Source organism: Protopterus annectens, chromosome 11.part0, assembly GCF_019279795.1.
Source record: "Protopterus annectens isolate FY-2018-M chromosome 11.part0, PAN1.0, whole genome shotgun sequence".
NCBI classification, from domain to species: domain Eukaryota; kingdom Metazoa; phylum Chordata; order Ceratodontiformes; family Protopteridae; genus Protopterus; species Protopterus annectens.
The window spans coordinates 1,436,804,670-1,436,827,720 of NC_056745.1; positions in this window are offsets into that span (position 1 = coordinate 1,436,804,670).

Here is a 23,051-nt window from a genome sequence, read left to right on the forward strand (position 1 = left end):
CGTGTGTCATACACCGCCCCGTATGCGTCTTGTCTGTCTTGTCTGTTAACCTACCCAACCTACCTCCCCAGCTATACCGACTTCCTTCACCTGACATACCACTCTCACCTGAAAAAAAAAAGGGCACTCTGTACCCACAAAAAATTACCCCCATACATAGCTGTCCATGTCGCACACATGTCTGCTTGACATTGAAACAGTTAATTACAATTGGCTCTACAACAACTATTAATGTTGTCCTGACACCTCTCAGGGGTGAAAGGTTTCCAATGTCTCACCAAAATACATGGAAATGCACAGTTGTTGCTGCCAAAGACATGGGCATCTATGGCCTTACCTACATCCCTCCTGCAAATCCCACGCTTGTTTCCCTACTGTCTTACCCTCTTTGTGACCCCTTTTTCACCACTTTCCTGTCACCCTTTTTCTTTCTTTCAAAGAAATTAGCTGGTGTAAGCTTGTGTTAGCGGAGCTCACCGCCAGTGCGCATGCGTGAGCTCCGAAACGAAAGCGCAGACCTGGTTTAAAGTGCTTAAAAGTGCCTTTATGGCACTTTGATTGACAGGTCCTGTACTCAGTTTGAAAGTTTGCTAAGAAAAATAAATTCCCACTGTCAGTCTCGAACCCAGGATCTTGGTAACATTAGTCTGTATGACCTACCACTAAGCCATGCCTGCTTTACAAGAACACAGTGCTAAAATAAATATAACATGTAATAGTAGGAATCAGTATAAAGGCAATATAGGAGATGTACTATCTAAAGCATGTCAGGTAGAGTTTTAATGGCCAAATTACTGGATTCCCATACTAGTTCAGTGTGAACAGAAACAGCCCTGCTACCTGTTAGCTTGTACATAATAATGTAAGGTAATGTACATATGTGAAGGTATGTATATCTACACATACATATATATAAATATATATTAATACATATGAAATATAGTCGTAGGTCTCAGTAGCCATACACACTCACTACAGGAAACAGTAAACATAATTGCAGCAACCTGAATCTGCAACACAGCCTGACCCCTGTGTGACCTACTTACCCTTCTAACTGCTTAAAGGTGGCCTCAGCACTTTGACTGACAAGTCCTGTATTCAGTTTGAAAGTTTGCAAAGTAAAAAAAATTCCCACTGTCAGTCTCGAACCCAGGACCGTGGTAACATTAGTCTGTATGACCTACCACTAAGCCATGCCTGCTTCGCAAGAATGCAGTGATAAAATAAATATAACATGTAATAGTAGGAATCAGTATAAAGGCAATATAGGAGATGTACTATCCAAAGCATGTCAGGTAGAGTTTTAATGGCCAAATTACTGGATTCCCATACTAGTTCAGTGTGAACAGAAACAGCCCTGCTACCTGTTAGCTTGTACATAGTAACGTAAGGTAATGTACATATGTGAAGGTATGTTTATCTACACATACATATATATAAATATATATTAATACATATGAAATATAGTTGTAGGTCTCAGTAGCCATACACACTCACTACAGGAAACAGTGAAGATATATGCAGCAACCAGAATCTGCAACACAGCCTGGCTCCTGTGAGACCTACTAAGCCCTTTAACTGCTTAAAGGTGCCTCCAGCACTTTGATTGATAGGCCCTATACTCAACTCAAAATCAGAATATGAGCATACTAGTAGGCCCTACCACAAGACCATTGTAACACTAGTCTGTATGACCTACCACTAAGCCATGACTCTCATACAGGAATATAGTGCTAAATAAGTGGGACATGTAATAGTAGGAATGAAGATAAAGGCAATATAGTATGTCTACTACCCAAAGCATGTCATGCAGACTTTTATAGTCCCAATTACTGGGTTCCCATACTAGTGTAGTGTTAACAGAAACAGCCCTGCTAATTGTTAGCTTGTACCCAATAATGTCAGCTAATGTACATATATGAAAGTATGTATATGTACACAGATATATATATATATATTTATATAGCAATACATATGACATATAGTTGTAGGTGTCAGTATGCATACACACTCACTATAGGGAACAGGCAAGATAAATGCAGCAACCTGAATCTACAACACAGCATGAAGCATGGTAGATGTACTAACCTTCACACTCACAAAACACTGTCAACAGCATACCAGCATGGTCCACGCCCTACAATCTGAAAGGGCAACGCCTATCTCACATACCCTTTTATAGCAGTGTCCTGAAATCACAGTGAGACATGCAATCAGTACACACCCAGCTGCATGCAATTAGCAAATGCTGCCTTACAATTGGTGCAGAGGCCATCACATGGACCTATGCAGATACCTACAAAAGCAATGAGTACCCACACTACACTCATGCAATACATTCATTGCACAAAACCAACAGAGAAAGAGAGAGAGAGACAGAGAGAGAACAAAACAGAAATAAAGACAGCCAGCAGCAAAACCATCAGCAGCAGCAGCAGCAGCAGCAGCAAACTTCAAGCAGCACCAGTGACACACCAACAGCTGCCACAAACACAGGTAATGCAAAGTAGCAGGTTAATCCTGTGTATACTATGACACCTCCAAATGTATCATAGTTCACTATCTATAGGTATGTCCATGAGATAGGTTGTGTGTAGATAGTCATGAAATATAAACATATGTAATATTGTTGTACATGTGGGCCATAACTAACACTTCCATAGCTTAGAACACAAGGCCAGTTGTGCATATGATGCAGTAGTTCCCAGGGTCAGTAGAGGTTCCTCCTCATTGGTGTGGGACCACTGTGTATGTATGGCACTGTTCAGGTACATATCCTGTATTATGGCCAGGGATTAATATCAGTCTGTCATGTGGTGCTATGTCCTCCAGGGGTGAATGTAGCACACATCCAGGGATACCATTTCGTAACAGTGATGATATGTGTTCTGCAATGATGAGGGTGGCTCTCACCTGGACATGTGAGAGGATAGGGAGGTTACAGTCATCTGGGATAACTAATAACACGTGTGTAGGACAATCACCTGCACCTAAACTGTCTGCAACAATGTTGGCAATATCTGTGCATTTGGTGAATGTGAAGCATCTTAACACTGCAGACAACAGATGCCTTCCCGTCATGTGAATCTGCCCTGTGCTGCAGTAGCCTCCTACTATTGTTATACAATATGCCTGTATCTGTAGTCCACTGGACAGGATTAATAAGTGGTGTACAGTTGTTCTGGGTTAGATAACTGTGTGCACAGTACATGCAGTATGTGGGATGTCTGTGGTAAGCATATGCAAAGGTGCTGGCGGTGTGTGTTGTGGCTTCCACTGGCCCAGTGGGCTGCATGGATAGCATCACTGTCATAACTACTGAATAACTGTGTAATAACATGCATACATAGCAAGGTAGTGTACTGTGCTTGTGGTGTTGTTCAGATATGTATATCCAGGCTGAGTAATGTGTGTCCACATCACAGGGTTGGATGGCAGCACACATCCAGTATGTATGGATGAACACACAGAATGTGTCAGACGTGTCACCTGTGCAGACGTATCTGGCCATTACCTGTGCATCCCCCACAACACACACACATGCAACATATGGCAGAAGTACTATAGTAGTACACACATGTTCATAGGTTCATACTAGGCTATCTGCCCGAGGGCATTTACAAGCCTAGCCCATCGTTTTGTGGCTTACGCCACCCCTTTAGTATGGGGAACCATACCCATTATTTTGCTGTGCCTCTGTCGAGCAGTGACACTGAGGTAATCCCTGGGGTATATCTGCGATCTCCCATCCATTGGTCAAGATTTCTCTTGAACAAGGCCAGCGAGGTGCTCTGCCTCACATATACCGTGATTTTGTTCCACAGCATAGGAGTCTTTGGGTGATGAATCTATCCCTCCAGCATGTCCTATTAATAGCCGTGTCGAGGTTTAAGTCTCCGCCTTGTGGCTCTGATGGATCTAGATTTTTAGGTGAAGCATATTCATCAAATCTGGGTTTGACATGGCCTTGTATGTTGGGCAAAGGTCACCTCTGAGCAAGCGGTGGCGACTGAATAGAACATACATGGACATGCTGGAGGGGCAAATTCCTAACTGAGAGGCTCCCTTCACTCTGTAATGAGCTCGAACAGTTGAGAATGAACAGTTCATAGGTTCATACTAGACTATTTGCCCTAGGGCATTGGTAAGCCTAGTAGAATGTGTTTGTCTTTTGCCACCCAATCACAAGTTATGCTGCTATGCCCTTGTCCGACTTTAGTATACTGTGCCTCTGTCTAACAGCGACATAGAAGTGATACCTGGGGTACAACTATGATCTCCATCCACTCATCCAGATTCCTATGGAAGAGAGTCAATGAGGGACTCTGCCTAACCAGTAGTGTGAGCTCATTACAGAGTGAAGGGAGCCTCTCGGTTAGGAATATGCCCCTCCAGCATGTCCATGTATGTCAGTGCTGAGGTCCAGCTCTCCTGAGCATGTGGCTGTATGGGACTCTGATTGCCTGAGGTGCATCACGTTCATTACTGCTAGGTAGGACATGGCTGTATATGGCATGCACAGATTGCCTCTGAACAGGCAGTATGCCACTGAGTCCAGCTGGATTCACTTTACCTGGGCAGCATATGACATCTGTGTGAGCCATTGCATCCCCTTGATGATGTACTGTTGTCCTGTACCAGTTGCTGTAGGTGTCTGGTTAGGTACATCCCAAAAGGTGCATTGTACGCAATTATAGGCCTGATGATGGATGAGTACAGAGGCACAATGACCTCCCCTGCCATACATGTGAATCAGTCGTGATTAGCTGGGCTATATAACATGTCTGTCAATCCACGTTGGCCATGTGGTAGACAAATGACAGACTGCTACCATGTTTCTTCCCCAGGTCCCCAACTACGTCTTCTGTACTCAATGGCCTAACACCTATGTTGTACTGTGCCACCAATGTGGAGGCATGGGAATCTGCATTGAATACTGATACTCCCTCCCTTGTTCAAGTGTTGTGGCCGACAAGAATGGTAACAGCTATAACGTGGTAGTACTGGTGTGCTCCTGTGAAACCTGAAACAGGTTCATGTTACTGCACAGATATTGATGTCCAGAATGCTAGGTAGGGTTTTGGGTGCGTGCATCCTTGGGTCTAGACGTCCAGTGTTGAGTAGCATCACTCTTACTTCCTCATCCTTTGTGATACAAATGGATGTGGGTTTTCCTTATGAGCCTTGCCTAATACAGGCACTATGGGTGTAGCAGGAGGCTCCGCCAAATGTCAATAGGACTGTGGTGACAGGTGCAAGCTGTCCCTAGCAAAGCATACCACCCCAAGATGGCAGGCATTGGCACACCTGTGAATGACACCAGTATGTCAGTCAATTGTTGGAAGGGATCATCGTGCCTTGATATTGTGGCATTGTTCTAGGTGAGGGTAGGATGCTACTCAAGGTCAGGGTCAAACTGTCTCAGGCTACGTGCTCAGAGAGCTCTGTAATGTCTCATGTCATGTAGTCCAGGGAGGAATGTGTCAGGCCATTCACAGCAGCATGGACATTGACTGAGTCATACCTGTACCTGCCTTGGGGTTACCTGACTGTTTGTGTTATGTGGCAGGTCATAGTGCCTGACAGGCTGCACACCGTGACCCTCACCTCGTTAAGCCTGGTGAACGTGATGTGAGTGTGCCTGATGATAGAGACACCTAGTACAGGTGTATGAGGTGTGTTGTTAACTGTTAATGGCTGTGAGTGTTCAGCACATTGGCTTTGTGTGATATGTGTTGCACATGTTCGTTTATGTGGTAGTGGTTGCCTGGATGTCTGCTTAGGAGGTCTCTGCTGCATAGGCGGAGCTGTGGTCTGAGCCTACAAGTATGATCATGTGTGATCATGTGTTAGGTCCGCTGTTGTGGTAGGTCTACGTGAGACTGGAAGTGTAGTGAGTGATCCCCTTTGCCACGTGACTGGTTATGGCGGTATTGAGTAGACAGAGCCTAGCCTCCAGTCTGGTATATGGTTGCATCACTCACATGAGTTTGAATTTGTTGTTAGGAGGAGGGGTTGTCTGTGTACATGCATCTGTTCTAACATTGTCTCTGAGTACCACACTCACCAGCTGGACTGGGAGGGAACTGACAACTGACCTCTGGACATGCTAGAATACTATTGTGAACTCTGTAATCACTAATGATTGAAAACAAGGTCCAGTGGGGAGTGAGGGTGTACTGACATTACCTACAACTGCTGACTGATATAAAAGCGCCAGTGAGCAAATGCCAGGTAACCTAAGTGCAATGTGTCACAATGAAGTAAATGCAACAATGACAAGCAGTCACTTGCTGTCATGTGTAACATGGAAGTACGTACAGTAAGCAATGCAGATAACAGTAGTGAGTCACAGATGTGTTGCAAAGATGTGTACTATGTGGAAGTAGCATACCAGTGAAATAACAAGCTAACAGATAACAGGCATATAAACAAAGGTAGATGCAGGAGGCCTGGATGTAGTGTTTGCTACAACAAACAAGGTGTAGCAATGTCAGTAAGATACAGCTCAGATATGCAGGCACTATAAACCTGAAACCAGATGTCCCCAGCTATGAATGGCAGAGTACAGCCTATTGTCACACATGAGTGCAGACCACAAACCTCGTTAATGTTAAATAACTGGCCTGAAGGCCAACTGCCCATACCAGAAGTAATACACTTGTACACTGGGCCCACTATCAGCAGTTCCCAACTTCAATGGATGAAAGATATGTGTCCTGCCACCACAGTGCTTGCCACCAACCTCCCTAATGTAAAACAACTGGTCTGAAGGCCAAGTACTTAGTACAAATGACATAGAATGATAGCTACACTGTAATCAGGTTTTAACCAATCAGTAATAAGTAGAAGTTAACACTCCCTGTATAGAATGTGTACCATGTATTGTTGAGATACTATGCTGATAACCTGTTTGTGTACCTTTCCAGATAGACATGGCACCTAAAAGGAATCCTGCCTACTCTGCTGCAGAGGATGACGTGATCCACCAGAGCCTGGTGCGTGACTATGCCATCCTGTTCTCACGCACCACCCAGAATCACCAGGAGAGGTCTGCACTGTGGCAAAACCTTGTTAGCAGGATAAATGATGTTGGCATGCATGATAGGACATATGAGCAGGTGAGACATCACTGCAGTGATTTGATAAGAAATGTCCACCAGCGTGCTGCAGATATCCGCAGGCAACAGGCTGCCACAGGTGGGGGGGTGGCCACACATCCCTCTCTCACCAGACAGGAGGGGCTACTGCTATGTGTTGTGGATCCAGCCCCAGAACAACAGCAACCATCATGCATCCTGATGGAGGTTGGATCCACACAGCAGCAAGACAGCGAGCGTGCAGGTAAGATGCCATATTCATTTATTGTTATTACTTTTACATTTGTTGACCCAGATAGTCTAGCTGGATATAAGTTCATTTTCAGTAGAGGCCTGTGGAGAAAAGCTCCACACATAACGTAATAAAGGCAGACAGACAAGTTGTCAATACAGACAGCCAACATAATAGAATTGTACACCAGCCTGTTAATTAAATCAACATACATGTAAGGAAGTCAAACAGTTTAGAGTCATACACAATGTACCGTTGGTTTCAAAGCAATCCTACCTAAAGCATAATGGTTATGCAATAAGGCAAAAGCCATATACATAATAGTTAGGGCTCAGAAGGGTAGAGAAGTAGAAGGAGTATGACAGATACAATGATATGGAAGAGGCAGGAGTCAAGAAGGGAAGTGAGGAAAAGAAGGAAGACAGTCAAGAGGAGGTGGGAGGGATGGGAGAAGTAGGTCAGAGCATAGAAGGACATCAAGGTGAAAGAAACAGGGTAGAAGCTAGTTTCTATGCACAATGAGGGGTAAAGGTGAAGAGAGGGTAGGGAGAGGGACGTTAGCCTGGACTCCAAGAAGAACAAAGCCAGTGGTTTTGGAAGTACAGTTTGAGTTGACGTTTGAAGAGAGGTAAGGGTGAGATTAGAGTTAACTCCTGGTATGTACATATGACTGTTCTGTACACTGTTACTTCATGCACGCATAAGGTGTGCATGTGGTATGTATCTGTCATCATGATATATATACAGACATGATGTGCAGCTGATGTGTATAAGGGAACTAGTGTACTACTGTACTGTATCATGTGCAAAACGAATGGCACACATGTGTCCACTGACATTACTCTCTTCACACTTCCAGGTCCCTCCCATGTAGCAATGAGGCAGGCCATACATGCTGGTGAGTCTTTTGAAAATTATCTGTAAAACAATTTATAAAACTAGGAAGAGTAGTGTAACTCTGTAGTAGACATGCTGGTGACTGTGTTCACAATAACTGTAATTGACAGGTAGTAAATTGAGTAGTGTAACACGGTACTGATGTGTGTGTTTACTGTGGGTGTGCATGTGTGCAAGTGTGCCTGTGCCCAAGTGTGCATGTGTGTTAGTGTCCATGAGTGCATGTGTCCATTTCTGAATGTGTGCATTAGTATTGAAGTGCATCTCTTTCAAATATGTATTGAGACTGTAATCTGTGTTCCATGTTTTCCTCCCGTAGGTTCTGGTGCTGCTCTGGTGACCTGCAGCAGGGAACCTGAATCTTGTGCCCCAGGTACTGATGATGATGAAATGTCTGTAATGGTGCAGGAAGGTGTGTCTGGGTCCGCCATTGGTCAGCCAATTGACAGTACACAGCTTTCAACCCCGTCAATGCGCACAGTCATCCTGCCGTTGCATCCTTTGTCACCATTGTCCCTAGGTGATGGACAGTCAGCAGTGGGCATAGATCAGGGTAATGTGGTACCTGTGGTACATGCATCCTCACAAGGCAGCCATGTGCAGAGGCCTCCAATGGTACCACGCAGACAGTCGCCCATGGGTTCTCGTGGGGCATCCGTGGCCATACTGCCTCTGGCCGACGTGCCCAAGGAGGTATGTCAACCTCCACTATGTTTAGAACTGTCATGCAGGCACAGGCACGTATGGAAAGGTACACCAGACAGGGTCTGAGGGAGCTGAGAGCATGTCGCATAGCCATGACAGACGGCATGCATGATGTTGCGAATGCTATCCGTAACTTCACAGATGTCGTTGACAGACGTTGTGGGGGCATAGAACAGCTGCTCCACAACCAGATGTCCATGGGCCAGGGCGATGGTGTGCGTTTGCGCCGACGCGTGGCCGTATGCCAGCAAGAGCACCAGCTGGCAGTGGCCGGGCGACAACGGGCCCACTCGCACGCCTCAAGTGCCAGCACCAGCCCCAGCAATGCTGGGTCTGTGCTGTCATCCAGACGCCCCAGGAGACCACGTGCACGTGGCTCTGGACAGTCCCAACAGGGAACTGTGTCCAGTCAACACACCCCTGCTTCTGATGACAGTACCCAGTCTGGGTTAGTACCGGATACGGCCCGTAGCACCCCTGCCAGGCACAGGTACCATGTCCGTGCCCACAGACACTGATCTGGATGACCTGACAGGTGCAGTCTGTGGCTGTCCACAAAACCCTGTACATGGCAGCCATTATGTGGGACTGTGTGCGTGCTTACACACATGCAGAAACCTGGAAACCTAACACCTAGGGCAAACATATACACACACACACTGCACCAACAACGGTCCACCCTGTACTGCTGCCCCTCACAAACACACATACACACACATGTCAATTGGTGTTACCAGTGGCCGGCTTGGGCATACCTAACCCACACCCTGTGCATATGATGACACTGTGCCACCTCCTGCATACTACAACATCGGTGCAGGTAAAGGTAAACACGTTGCTGATGCACAGGGTGACTACATAGATGTGTATAAGTAGTAACATGTTGGTAACTGTTGACTGTTGCAGTATAAATGTGTGTATATCCCAGCAGTCCTGCTGCAGTAACTATATGAATGTCTTCAATTGTTATCTGCACCCATACTACTTAACAAAGTGTACCAGCTGCACACCATCACATGCTAACATTGACTATGGCAATGCGCATCTTGTGCTATGTAGATTCAGCTACATGTATCTGTTCTGTCACACATGCATTTATACACACCCTGCTACCCACACACATGCACACGCTCACCTGCCATTCCCATTATTTATCACCCTACATGAGTAGCTGTTGATACCTGACAGGTACACATTTCAGAAGTGCACTATGTTGTTTACTACTGGCATCCCCTTCTCTACCTGTACTCACAGGGTTCAGGCAACCTCATCAGTTGGAAGATGTAATGTGCATCAGGTACTGTAGTACCCTGATTGCCACAGCAAACATGTTTCCCATACGGAAATGCACACACAGACACATCCCACATCCACACACTTGCCACATTCAGGCTTCAGAACACTATCTAGATATATTCTGGTACATGTGCGTGTTACAGTAGCATGTAACACTATACTGAGTACTGGCAGTTAGTTGTCTGTTGTCATGTTGTCTGTATAGAATAAAAGAATTGTTTGATTATCCTACTCCGTTTTGTGGACATTACTTGAAGAAGTGTTACCTTACATGTGTTATCAGTACCACCACCTTCTGTTTTGTAGTTTTGTTTGTATAGGGTGCTATCAACATCACTGCTTGTTAAGGGTAATGACCACCCTGCAGTGCATAGCCCCATGTGGCAAAAGCCACATCCCACCCCATCATTGTGCACACACACTAACCCCACCAACAGTAAAACACATACTTTCCATTTGCAAGATTCAAACCCATACCTAACTGTGCAATGACAGCAGAAACAGACACATTAGCAGAGTGTGCTATTTGCAGTAGTTGGAGAAATCTTTACTAATGCTGTACTTAGAGGGTGCTGACATCATCTGTGTGTAGGAGGAGGGATGTGCACCCTGTAGTGTGTTCTCCCAGTTGGCAAAAGGCAGTTAACCCTCCCAGCATAGTGCACACACATAAACCACACTCATACATTCCCTTTGCAGGATTCAAACCCCTACCTAACTACGTTATGACATTGAAGAAAGACGCATTAGCAGAGCGCGCTATGCAAATTACTTGAAAACTTTACTACAGGTGATATAGTTATACAGTCCTGACATCATCACTGTTTCAAAAGGGGGATCTGCATCCTGTACCATACTGTCACGGTTGCTAATAGGGACATTTCCCACACACACACATTGATGTGTTGGAGGTTTGCATATGTGGGGGATCCAGAACTCCAGTGTGATTAGTATATGGTTTGATTGCAACAATGAGGGATATACTCCCAGTGGTGAGCAGTTTGTACTCATGTTTGCAAAGATCAGCTCTAGTATATCTGCCCCTCTTGTGGGAAGGTTGGTTACCTGTTCCATAGCCAAAGAATGTCCGATCAATGGGAACCTTAGAGCTTGGGTATTGTGGCTTGTGTAATGTTCACAGTCTATGTTTGGGTAGCTGGCATCACCCAGTATGATGGTGTTTGCAGAGTAATCTAAACTCTCCTGTGTCAGCATGAAGGCTGTGTGGGAGACCTGAGTTTGAGAGGGTGCTGTAAGAGCTCCTCTGTGTCTCTTTCCATGTGGTCCAGGGAGGTACGTCCCAACAGGTAGCTGACTGTGACCCTCCCTTGCTCTGTCTGGAGGGCGGCACGTCTGTCAACAGCTCATGTCAAGCAAGTGCACACCCCTCATAAATGATGTGGAAACCTTCAAAGGCCCAAGGCCTGTTGAAAATATGGACCAGACTGCAGATACCTGTATAGAGTCAGTTTGTGGACACATTCAGGAATGCATGGATCATGAAGCCACATATGAAAGCATGACCCAATTCTCCAAAGGCAGATGTCCTGGGCGCCGGACACCAGCCATAAACACACTATACAATAGAAGGATGGCGCCACTACATGATACAACAACCTCCCAAAATGTGAAGGCACCACTGATGAGTATTGGATGACAACTACAGGCACCCATATGATTGTCTAAGGCCATCTTTGAGAGAGGATTCCACAAGCCACTGAGGATAATCACAAGGCTGCCTGTAGTTATGTTAGTAACCTGAGTGGTACTACCCAGATATGCTCAGAGGTAATACAATATGTCACACAAAATATAAAACACACAGACATTGCCATCATCCTAGTGGACAGGTTCAATGCTGCCTTCTCTACCCACCACACCAAAAGGGAACATATGTCTCGCAGCACAGTGCTTCCCCCCCTGACATCACAGATGCTCAGGTAAGAGATGCCCTTCCCAAAGCAATAAACACTGCATCAATGGAACCAGACAGTGTCCCAGGCTGTGTCCCACATGAACCACAAGAAGAGCTACACCCAGACATAACACCACTGTTCAATCCCAGCCTTAATACATGATATGTGGCCAGAGAGTGGCATACAGCAACAGTGGTCCTCAACATGCAGGTGGTGCTGTCACGGATCCTGGACACTACTCCCCATATGTCTGACTAGCTTTGTCTGCAAAGCTATGGCAAGGATCATCATGAACCTCACATATCTAGATATTGTGGACGTACAGACATGTCACCATACACAGTTTGGCTTTGTCAATGGCAAATCCTGCCTATCAAACCTGTTTGCTTTGTTTGAAACAGTCACCAATGCCACTGTCAAGGGGTAGGAGGTCCACACAGCCTACCTGGACCTTGCATAAGCCTTGGATACAATACCCCACTTGTGCATTCTAGGGAAGCTCACCAGTGTACATATTAACCCCTATGTCACTATGGGTATTGCACAGTGGCTCAAGGGCAGAACACACATGGTAGAATTGCTGGAGCCATGTCAGCCTCCAACCTGGTACAAGTGGTGTCCCACAAGGCACAGCCCTAGGAGCTGTCATGTTCATTATATATTTGTCATAGGTACAGGCCAACATGGAAGTACTGTGGCTCAGCAAGTCACAGGTGACTGCAGACCGAACACCATAATCAACTCAACAGCTAACACACGCATCCTCCAAATGGGACTCTTGCAAACACACGACTTGTGCCACAGCCATGGCCTCAACGTGAATGACAGAAAGAGTATAGTCATCCCTTTGTCAAACACTAAGTGACCACAATGTACCACATATGTGTTAATCCAGTAAGTGCAGACCAAGGAATTATGGACCTTGGGGTGCAGGTTGATAGCATTCTACCATTTGACAAGAACATGGACAAAGTGGTTAGGTAAGCATGTTATATGGGCCACATCATCATGGGATCCACATGTAGGCCAGTTGAGGACATTGTGCCCCTTTACTCATCCCTCATCATGCCCATAATTGACTATGATGAACCTGTCGGCATGCACCTTACCAGACACCTGCAGCAACTGGGGCTACCACATATGTACCTCGACAAGGGATCAAAGTGCTCAAACAGATGCCACATACTGACTGGTTAAAGTAGCAGCAGCTCTACTCAGTGACATACTGCCTCTTCATAGGCGATCTGTGCCTGACATAGAAGGCCAGGTCATACCCTCACGTAATGGCCATGCTGCATCTCAGAATATCCAGATCCCACCAGGATACACGCTGGAAATACTTGAACCTCAGGAGTGATATACATAGGACATGGTGGAGGGGCACATTCACAACTCAGAGGCTCCCTTCATTCCTGATTATTATCCCAATAGAGGTTAGGCGGACTGACTCAGTGACTATCTTCAAGAGCGATATTAATGACTGGATGTGACATTGTAGGGTTACCCTGGGTATCACTTATGTGTCACTGTGAGAAAGAGGCACAGTATACTAACCTTGGAAAAGGGCATAGCAAGACAGATTCACAATGCATGTTGAAAGGCACGCACATTCTGGCTAGGTGGATACATGCCCTGGGCAGATATCCCTGTACGAACCTATGGACCTATGTCTCTTTTTCACCATTGGCCCTATGTGCTGTCAATCACCAATGTAATCTCAATACTCCGGTAGCATGTGCAAAGGTCAGTTGTCAGTCACCTCTATGGTACAGTTGTGGAATATGTGTGTCATGTAGTAATGTCACAGCTGCCACATGTACACAGTCAACCCTATCCCTACCCATTGATGTACATCACATGTATGAGATGGAAACACATGGCCAAACTGTAACAACAACATACAAGTCAGTCAGATGCATGGACACATGACTCAGTCATTGTCCATGCCACCACAGCTGATGTGGGATGTCGCTCACTGGGATACGTGATAGGGAACATGGAAGGGATCACTGAGCAAGTGACACAGGCTGGTAGACCCCTGACCTTGGTTGGCATCAGACCCTCACCAAGGATTCCGACAAATTAATGAATGCTAATGAATAAGTGTAGCTACAACACCCTAGCTGAATGGTTCTTAGCATGCAGTCACTGCATTGCTATGGAATACTGTCTTACCACTCCCACAACAGGTGAGAACATGCAGCTCCTGTACATTAACAACATGTAGACTTTATGCCCCAAACCAGGTGTGCATCCCTCACTACTAGGCTGATAGCATCTACATCTCACACTGTATATACACATCCCACATGCAGCATCTGCACAGAAGACCACGGTCATAATGTTACCCTGTGCAAATACCATGTATTCACATGTGGCAGGCATCACACATGGTAACTATTGAAAGTCACAGGTACATATGTGTATTTGGCACACACATACAGCATGTGTTCATTGCCATAACCGGTGTAATCAATGTCATGCATTATTGTGAGGGACAACCCACACACATGGGCATTCTGTGTGTGCACAACACACATGGCATGTCTGTAATCAAAAGCCATACATAATTGTGATATCGTTTAGAAAGGGGTATGTGCATCCTGTAGTGTGTTTTCACAGTTGCCAAAAGGGATATATCAATCATACTCACTTACCCCTTCACACACACTTGCCATCTGTTGGATTCAAACCCCTACCTAACTAGGTTAAAGCACTACAGACGGACGCATTAGCGCAGTGCGCTATCCGCATTACTGGGGCATTTCCTTTCCCCTGATATACTTATAGGGTGCTGACATCATCAGAGTTTAGAAAGTGGAATGATCATCCTGTGGTGTGTTTTCCCAGTTGCCAAAAGGGATGTTTCTTTCATACACACTTACCCCCCTTCACACACACTTGCCACCTGCTGGATTCAAACCCCTACTTAACTATGTTATGACACTAGAGACGAACGCATTAGCACAGCACGCTATTTGCATTACTGGGTAATTTCCTTTCCCCTGATATACTTATAGGGTGCTGACATCATCAGAGTTTAGAAAGTGGAATGATCATCCTGTGGTGTGTTTTCCCAGTTGCCAAAAGGGATGTTTCTTTCATCCACAGTTACACACACACTTACCCCCTCTTCACACCTGCTAGATTCAAACCCCTACCTAACTATGCTATGACACTACAGATGGACGCATTAGCACGGCGCACTATTCGGATTACTGAGAGAATCCTTTTCTCCAATATACTTATAGGGTGCTGACATCATCAGAGTCTAGAAAGTGGAATGATCATCTTGTGGTGTGTTTTCCCAGTTGCCAAAAGGGATGTTTCTTTCATACACACTTACCCCCCCTTCACACACACTTGCTACCTGCAGGATTCAAACCCCTACCTAACTATGTTATGATATTAGAGACGGATGCATTAGCACAGCGCACTATTCGCATTACTGGGGAATTTCCTTTCCCCTGATACACTTATAGGGTGCTGACATCATCAGAGTTTAGAAAGTGGAATGATCATCCTGTGGTGTGTTTTCCCAGTTGCCAAAAGGGATGTTTCTTTCATACACACACTTACCCCCCTTCACACACACTTGCCACCTGCTGGATTCAAACCCCTACCTAACTATGTTATGACACTACAGACGGACGCATTAGCACGGCACGCTATTCGGATTACTGAGAATCCTTTTCTCCAATATACTTATAGGGTGCTGACATCATCAGAGTCTAGAAAGTGGAATGATCATCCTGTGGTGTGTTTTCCCAGTTGCCAAAAGGGATGTTTCTTTCATACACACTTACACCCCTTCACACACACTTACCACCTGCTGGATTCAAACCCCTACCTAACTATGTTATGACACTACAGACGAACGCATTAGCACGGCGCGCTATTCAGATTACTGAGAGAATCCTTTTCTCCAATATACTTATAGGGTGCTGACATCATCAGAGTCTAGAAAGTGGAATGATCATCCTGTGGTGTGTTTTCCCAGTTGCCAAAAGGGATGTTTCTTTCATACACACTCACTTACCCCCTTCACACACACTTGCCACCTGCTGGATTCAAACCCCTACCTAACTATGTTATGACACTACAGACGGACGCATTAGCGCAGCACGCTATTCGGATTACTGAGAGAATCCTTTTCTCCAATATACTTATAGGGTGCTTACATGATCAGTGTCTAGAAAGGGGGATGAGCATCCTCTGGTGTGTTTTCACATTTGCTAGGGGTAACATTTGGACCAAGTGTGTGAGCATGCCCAGTTCAGCCTTCCCGTGGCATGGCATGTTGTGTGAAAGATGTCTCATTTATCTAAGTGTGTGAGCATGCCCAGTGTGGGCTTTAAATATGTTGAACTCTGCAGCCCATCACATTTGTGGATGAGTGTGACCTTCAACAAATACCTGCAGTTTATGGTTGTGTGTTCTGTGCCATGTTGTGTAGTTACTGTCCGAATGCTTTTGTGTGAACAAAACAGGGAGTATACTGTGCCTGCAGGTTTTGCATGGGATACTTTGCACACAATTGTCAACATCCGTTCATACTGACCTAACACTGTAGCACTGTCTAGTGTAGTGTTTCAGTACTTTCACTGTGGTGGTCAGTATCCTGGGCTTTAGTCCTATCACTGCTTTACATTTCCATAGTGTGCACAACAGCCTGGTTAGGGTCCAGTTGTGCACATCTGCACAAAGGCAGTGCCTCTACAGACCCTGTTAATTGCTGCCCCATAAGCTTAACAAGTGTAGTCTGCAAATCTATGGAGAGGATCATAATTGAGCTCATAAACAAAGATATAGGGGACATGCAGACATTGTACCCATCCCATTTTGGTTTGGTCAGGGGCAGATCATGCCTTTTGTACTGGGTTGACATCTTCAAATTGGTCACTTAGGCCATTGTTGGGGAAAGGCAGTCCATACAGCCTACCTTGGCCTTGCAAACACTTTCAACACAATACCCCACTCAGGTATTGTGGAAAACCCTAACAACTGAAATGTAAACCCATATGTCACAAGATGGGTTGCAAACTAGCTTAAGGACGGGACCCACAGGGTTAGAGTTGCTGGCACTATGTTAGACTCCAGGCTGGTCACAGGTGGTGTCACACAGGGCTCAGTCCTTGGCCCCCATTGTTTGTCATGTACTTCCCAGAAGTACAGGCCAACATGGGAGGACTTTGGATGACAATGTTAGCAGATGACTGCACACTGGGCACCATAGTGGACAGTGCATCACACACAGATATCCTTCAGGAGGGACTCACAGTAACTGATAGCTGGTGCCAGGGCCATGGCCTGAAGTCAGAGTGCACAACATGTGTAGACATACCCTTCAGGAAAAGCAAGGTGACCCCAAGCTACCATATAGGTGGCAATCCTCTAAGCACAGGGGAGGTTATCATGGACCTGGGGACCCAGGTTAACAGTCGCCATTCTTCTGAGACTCACATTGCTAAAGTGGCTAGGAAGAACTTCTACATTGCCCACCTGATCAGGATGGGATTCACATCCAGATCTAGTGGGTTCCCCTGTACTCTTCACTTATCAGACCGGTGATCGAGTCGAATGCCCTATTCTGGCTGTATCTCACCCAACATCTGCAGCAATTGGAGACACCCTGACTGTCCCCCACCTAAAGGATCAAGAAACCCCAACAGCTGTCATATGCTGCCAGATTGAAGACACTCACACTCTATTCACTCACATACCGTCTGCTTAGAGGTGACATGTGCCTGACATGCGAGGCCATGTCCAAACAGAGATTAATGGACATGCTCCACCTCAGACTCAGAAGATCCACCTGAACCACTAGTGCAGGTGACTTACACCTTAGCAGGGATGTATGTTGGACATGTTGGAGGGATGGAGTTATCACCGGAGACTCCTATGCTGTGGAATACAATCCTGGTCCATTTGAGGCAGAGCACCTTGCTGGCTGTGTTCAAGAGGTATCTTGACCTAATGCTAGTCGGAGAATGTGTTTGTCCATCAACACATTGTGTTTAGTTTGACATGTCATATGTCTTGCTTAGTATACTGCGCCTCTGTCTACCTGTGACATAACATTGATACCCAGGGTAAACCTCCCATCTCCCATCCACTCATTAGGATTCCTGTTGAGGGACTCAACCAGTGTCTCTATGGACAACCTGTACTGGTAGTTTACTCATGTGTGCGGGTGGCTTCTGTGTTTTGGATAATGCAGTACAGCCTGTCCTATATATGTCAGTGCTGGGGTTCAGGTCCCTCATGTGCATAGCTCCCTGCCATTCAGATTGTACAAGGTGCAGCATGTGCATTGATTCCAGCTTGGACATGGCTTTCTACATCAGGCACAGCTTGCATCTGGGTGGACAGCATGGCAGTGTGTGGAGCTGCACTCTGTTTAATCAGACTACACATTACATGTGTTCCAGCTCTGTCATACTCCTGGTGAGGTACTGTTGTGGCCTTTACAGGTGCTGGATGTGTGTGCATGAGGTACACCCCACAGGGGCTGTTGTGGTCATTTCTAATGCTGATGAAAGATAACTGCAGAACCAGAATGACCTCCCTTAGCTAGATGTCAGACAGCATGGACCATACAATCACAACTGAAAACAGGACCCTCTCCACAAATGGAAAGTGTCCTGTCTGGTGGACCCCAGCCATAAACAAACTGTATGACAGATGAGGGTTACTAATGCAAGACAGAGCTACATCTCCAAAAGGGAAGACAGCTGTGATCAGCACTAGTAGAAAGCTACATTATCTCATAAAGACATGCAAGGTCAACTTGGGGACATAAATCACCAAAGACAATGAAGGTAACCACACTGCTTTCTTCAGTTATGTCAGACACCTGGTTGTGAACCCTCGGATATGCTCAGAGTTGGTACACAACAACATATATTCCAGTGACCTGACAGATATTGGCAACATTCCGGACAGCTTCAGTGCGATTTACCCTCCCTCACCCCCAAAACAAGATAGTTATCACTGCTGTATGTAACCTCACTGTCATCTTGGATGTCCATGTGAGAGCCACACTCAGCAAAGACAAGTACACAGCATCCATGGGACCTGCTGGTATCTCCAGTTGCATGCTATGTGAACTCCAGAAGGGCTGGACCCATATATACAACTGCTATTTAACCTTAGTCTTGCTACAGGATATGTACCTGAACACTGGCATACGGCAACAGTGGTCCCACTCCACAAGGGGGTGCCTCCACAGACCATGGCAACTACCACCACACAGGCTTAACCAGCCTTGTCTGCAAAGATATGGGAGGAGTCATGGAGCTCTTACACAGACACATTACTGACCTACGGACCCTTGTTCCCACCTAGTTCAGCTTTGTACAGGGCAGATCCTGCCTTTTGCACCTTTGCACCCAAAAGTACCTACCATGAAGATCAGGGTTCTTCAACACATGTCATATGCTTCCAGAATAGAGGAAGTCCAGCTTTGTTCAGTGTCATACCGCATACTTACAGGTGACCTATGCCTGACATACAAGACCATGTCCAATCAGGATTTGGTGGACATACTCCACTGCAAGCAATCCAAATCCACCAGAGCCATGAGAGCTGAGTATTTGAACCTCAGCACATACATGTATAGGACATGCTGGAGGGACAGAGTCATAACTCAGAGGCATCTCACACTCTAGCAGAGTATCCCAGTTCATGTTTGACAGAGTCCCTCACTGACTCTCTTCAGGAGACATCTGGACAACTGCATATGAGACGGAGGCACAGACTAGACAGAGACACAGTCATGTTATTCAATTACGTAAGGGGTCATAATGTGTCACTACTAAGTCAGAGGCACAATATTCAGAATCTATTCTGTACACTTATTACCACTATAAGGGGTGGCAATAGCCACATCACTATGGCTAGGCTTATACATGCACTAGGGCAGATAGCCTAGTAGTACACTATGACACTATGAAACACCGGTGTATGTGTAGCTATTGTCAATCAAACAGTATGATGTGGCTTGGGGGCTTGATATCTCCCTGTATTCCAACATTGTTTTGTCTATTCCTTCTAGCATGTCTAGGGATCAGTTGCTAGTGTCCTCTCCTGCTCAGCTGGTGAACCTGGGAATATTGAGGCACTGTTACAGTTGCCTCATGTACACTGACAACCCTCTCCTTCTGCCATAAAACACACATACATGTGAGAGATGCAACTATATAGCCAAAGTGGAGGCTGAGCTCTCTCAACATAGGACTAGCAAGACCAGAGAGAGGTGAAGGTAACCACACACACATCTTTAATCCAGTCTCACATGGCACTGTCACAACTTAAGATCATACACATAGACACACAGAGACACTCTCGGAGGCTCTGATCAGAAGTCTACCAGAATGGCGGTGGCCACCACAGCAGACACTCACACAACTGCCTCCACAGGGCACAGCACATGCAACACATTGACCACAGAGTCGGTGTGCCAAACAGTCACAGCCCTTAAGGCCAAACACAATGCCAGACACACTTGTCATAGGTGACTCCATAGTCAGACACACTGATGTCCCACTCACCAGATCAGGTACAGAGGAGGTCACAGTAAGCTGCCTATCGGGCACTGGAATCCACCACATAATGCAAGCACTCAGGTCACTAAACTGCAAGTACAGGTCTGACCCAGTCATAATCCATGCTGGTGTGAACGACCTGAGATGTACCTCCCTGGACTACATGGAAAGAGACATAGAGGATCCCTCTGATTATGTAGGCCAGGCAGGTATGACCCTGACCTTGGCAGTATCCTACCTTCACCAAGTATGATGCCACATAAACAGAGACAAGATGGTCAGCTGTAGTATTTTGCTTAGACTATGGTGTCATTCTAAGGGCGTCCAATGTCTGTCTGCCTGGGATGACATGCTGGACAGGCCACGGTGATTTGCAAGGGATGGCTTGCACCTGTCACCCCTGGGCTTCGGATTTCAGATGATGCTCTTGCCACCCCCATTGTGCCTTTTTATGCAAGATTCAGATTCTACACCTACCACCCTAGAACACAGTAAAGGAAAGACACTAAGGGTAATGCTGCTCAATGCCCAAGGTCTCAACCTCAAGCTGCACACACTCTATGCCCTTTTCAGTATGTAGCACATTGATGTCTGTGCTGTGCCTGAAACCTGGTTCACAGCTTCTGACAGCATCCCGGCACTATCGGGTGTTACCTCATATCATGCATTCCGGCACCAGCATCCCGACAACACCAAGAAGGATGGTGGGTGTCCATATTCATCAAGGACACCCTCACCTCATGGTTGGTGGCAACACACGATGCATCGGAGACCATCCAGGTGCCAGTGACCGTAGGCAAGACTGCTCTGCAGTTTGTAGCATGTTACATGCCACCCGCTCAAACTCAGGTACCTCACACAGCTATCCTGCAAACACTGAAGGGGATAAATGTATCTCCAAACACCATCCTACTGGGTGATTCCAACTATCCACATATAGACTGGGATCACTAATCATGCCACAACACTCTAACACAAAGGTTCCAAGAGTTCATACACTGAAATGCCATGGAACAACTGGTCCCAATCCCCTCAAGTGGAGGCAACATACTAGAACACATCATCACGAACATGGGGTCACACTGTTCAACACCAGACATATACCCATCATTGGTGAGATCAGATCATGGACTACTCTCAGTGGGAGTCCACATCCCACCCACACCCCAGATGGGAAATGAAATGGTGAAGACCTTCTCAAATGCCGACTTCACATTTCTGAGGACCGGTGTGGTCTCTTTCAAGGCCCCCAGGCCAGCAGACACCATTACCCAAGCCACTGTATCACTTAGAAATGCCTTCTACCAGCACCTCCAGGACTGCATGGTTCAGGCAATCCCAAATAATAATGACTCTTTGTACCACAGGCAAGCATCCAGTCTGGTGGACCCTAGCCATAAACAAGCTGTACAACACAAGGAAGGAGCTACTACAAGATAGAGCGTAATCCGTAGGGGGAAGACACCCCTGCTCATTGTGCGTAAAACACTGGGTTCCCCATACAATCATCCGAGGCATGTTTTGAGAGTAAACCCACTCAGGACTCCAGGGACAATCATGAGGCCTTTTACCTATGTTTGAAACCTGGGAGGAAACTCCCAGATATGCTCAGACTTAGTTCAGAATAATGTTGATATCACTGCACCTACAGACATTGGCAACATACTGGCTGACAGGTTCAGTGCAGATTTCTCCTCCCAACTGGGGGTATGTACACCAGAGGATTGTAGCCCCCAAACATCTCCACTGCTGGGGTGGGAACTGCTCAATCCAAGGCAGAAAACACTTTATCCATGGGACCAGATGGTGTCCCCAGTTGTGTGCTCCATGAACTCAATGAGTAATTACACCCGCAGTTAGGGCAGCTGTTTAATCTTAGCCTCACCTCAGGATATGTTCCCAAGGAGTGGCATACAGCAATGGTGGACCCACTTCACAAAGGAGGTGCCTCCACCAACCCCAGAAACTACCATCCCATCAGCTTGACAAGCCTGTTCTGCTAAGCTATGGAGAGGATCATAATGGGAATTCTAAATGAAGACATAGGGACTTGCAGACATTGGATCCAATCCAGTTTGGCTTTGTCAAGGGCAGATCATGCCTTTTAAACTTGGTTGACTTTTTCAAAACACTCACCCAGGCCATTGACGTGGGCAAGGCAGTCCACACAGCCTACCTTGACCTGGCAAAGGCTTTCGACACAATACCCCACTCAGGTATCATTGAAAACATCACCAGCTTAATTGTGAACCCATACATCACAGCATGGGTTGCAAACTGGCTAAGTGACGGAACACACAGGGTCAAAGTTGCTGGTGCCAGTTCACACTCCAGAGCTGTCACAAGTGGTGTCCCACAG